Source organism: Ictidomys tridecemlineatus, chromosome 15, assembly GCF_052094955.1.
Source record: "Ictidomys tridecemlineatus isolate mIctTri1 chromosome 15, mIctTri1.hap1, whole genome shotgun sequence".
Lineage (NCBI taxonomy): Eukaryota > Metazoa > Chordata > Mammalia > Rodentia > Sciuridae > Ictidomys > Ictidomys tridecemlineatus.
The window spans coordinates 49,428,461-49,431,167 of NC_135491.1; the positions used below are offsets into that span (position 1 = coordinate 49,428,461).

The 2,707-nt window shown below is 50.1% G+C and overlaps 1 pseudogene; it reads left to right on the forward strand.

Annotated features, from left to right (window-relative positions):
- The first annotated feature begins 284 nt into the window (after positions 1–284).
- On the forward strand, positions 285–881 carry LOC101958060 (reactive oxygen species modulator 1 pseudogene; annotated as a pseudogene).
- The last annotated feature ends 1,826 nt before the right edge of the window (positions 882–2,707 follow it).

The following is a 2,707-nucleotide window of genomic DNA, read 5'->3' on the forward strand; positions in this document are numbered from 1 at the left end:
TTTCCACAGCCTTGAGCTTTCTCAGACAGGCACTTGAAGGTTTAGAGTCCTTCCAGGGTTGTGCCCTTGGGCGGTTAGAAACTGTAAGTGTTTAAGGCTTTTAATGTGAAGGGAGGAGGAAGCCAAAATAAGAGTCTGATCATTTTTATAGGACAAGGCTGAGATCTAGTTGAGAAGAGGGTTCAGTGGAAGCTCCCAAAAATATGATGGAGGAGAGGATCTTGGTCATCTTAGAGCTGGAAGAATCTAGAATTGGCTGGGGATGCAGTTACATGATAGAGGGCTTGCCTAGCATGAGTGAGGCCCTGGATTCCACCCCCAGCACTACCTGGTGGAGAGGAAAAAAGTCTAAGATTATGCATGGGGGTGGTGTTCCAGAAGCTTCCCCTTCAGCAGCATGCAGCTCCAGGAACAGCAAGATAAAATAGGTGGTGAACTCTTGCCCAGCAGCACCATTGCATGCCTGTAATTCCAGCAACTTGGGAGGCTGAAGGAGGAGGATGGAAAGTTTGAGGACATGTAGAGAGCCGAGCGACAAAGGCCACAAATGAGATGCTGTTGGCCGTGGGTCCCTACGGGCAGTCTCAGCCAAGCTGCTTCGTGAAGATGGGCTTTGTCATGGGTTGTGCTGTGGGCATGGCGGCCGGAGCGCTCTTTGGCACCTTTTCCTGTCTCAGGATCGGAATGCGGAGTCGGGAGTCGGGAGCTGATGGGCGGCATTGGGAAAACTATGATGCAGAGTGGCGGCACATTTAGCACATACATGGCCATCGGAATGGACATAAGATGCTAACCAGGAAAGTGGTTGCCCACTCCATCTACATCTTTCTATCCACTCAGGGCCTTGTACCATAATAAAACAAAGTGTTTTCTCCAAAAAAAAAAAAAAAAAAAAAAAAAAAAAAAAAAAAAAAAAAAAGAAGAAAGAAAGAAAAGAAAAGAAAAAGGAAAAGGAAAAGAAAAAAAGAAAGTTTGAGGACAGCCTAGTCAATTTAGTCAAAAGGAGCACCTCTGCTGCCCCTTGTGCAACAGAAAAACCTTCTCAGCTTTAAGAGCAATATCAAAGACTGGAACACATTTCAGATGGATGGCTCACATGGTATCTTCTTTCTTTCTTTTTTATTTTAAGACAGGGTCTATTTGCCCAGGCTGGCCTAGAACTCATGAACTTTCCTGCTTCAGTCTCTCAAGTAGCTGGGGATTATAGGCCTGTGCCACTACACTGTCCTCCTTTTTTTTTGTAATTAAATAGAATATTCCAGCAGGGTACCGAGATGCACACTTAGTGACTGTGGAAGCTGAGGCAGGAGGATCGCAAGTCCTAGGCAATTTAGTGAGACCCTGTCTCAAAATGAATGAACCCTTTAAGAAAAAAGGGCTGGGGGTGTAACTCCGTGGTCCAGCACCCCTGGGTTCAATGTCCAGTATAGGGTGGAAGACACATTCCAGTCATGCTCACCGGCTGTAATCCTAGCCAGTAGGAGGCTAAGTCAGAAGGATTGCAAATTGGAAGCCAGTCTTGGCAATTTAGCAAGACCCTGACTCAAGATTTAAAAAAAAAAAAAAAAAAGTAAGTGAAAAAGGGCTGGGGATGTATGTAGCTCAGTGGTAGTATCCCTGGGGGTGGGAACAGGGAGCCTTCCTGTGGACCAGTACCCTGCCTTCCCTGGCCTGGCTTTCCAGATGTTACTACTGTCTCTTAAAAAACAGTGCCAGAACTGTAGTCATCAAACACCAACAGCAAGGTTCTCAAAGTAGTTCCCCAGGCCGGCAGGTTCAGCATCCCCTGAAACTTATCAGAACTGCATATTCTGGAGATTGCCCTAGAACTAATAAACCAGAAACTGCGAGTGGGGCCCAGTAATCTGTGTTTGAACAGGCTCTCCAGGGGGATCCCATACACATCAAAAATTGAAAATCACTGATCTAGCAGTTTTCCTTGGGAAAGAAGCTTTGGAGGGCGAAACTGGGGTCAATTAGTAGCTTCATAAAGGTTTGGAGCTAGGTTTGAAAGTTGCGGAAAGCTAAGAAAAGACAGGGGAAAAGGAGTGTACTTAACCCTAAACAGTAGGAAGCACAGGGCATCTAAGATAATGAGAAAGAAATGAGGAGGTGCCCCAGCGAGAGGGCTCTAGGGAACCCACACCCTGTTTGCAGGTGGGGAACACGAAGTCTGGATATTTCGTCCTCATCATTGCCAGGGGCCTTCTCTCCCCTGGCCTGGGCGCAGCGGCCCTACTCAACTCCCACTTGCAGGGCCAGGGCATGAACCCAGGCGGCTCAGGTCGTGGCTCTTAGCCAGAGCAAGTGGGCACAGTTCCCTCCAGCCAGAGTCGGCCTCAGCTCAGGATAGCCTCGTCTGAGAGTATCCTCGGCTAGTTTGCACTCCTCTGAGCACCCAGGTATGCAACCCGAGCCCGGAGCACCGCAGACTCGACGGCCTCTGCTTTAGTCGCTGGGAGCCCGGCCTTTGGGGAACCGAGACACCCCGACTCCTGCGCTGTAGCCCACTGAGCCCCGACCGAACTACAAAGCCCACAATCCCTGGGGCGGGCGCGCGCTGCCTTCTAGGAGCGGTAGTCCAGCATGCAGGGCGCCCCTGGCGGCTGGACGCCCGCAGGACTGCATATCCCAGCATGCTCGCGCGCATAAGGGAGGGGGCGGGAGGGGAGAGCCCCAGAGGATGTGAATGGGGAGGGGGCACCCG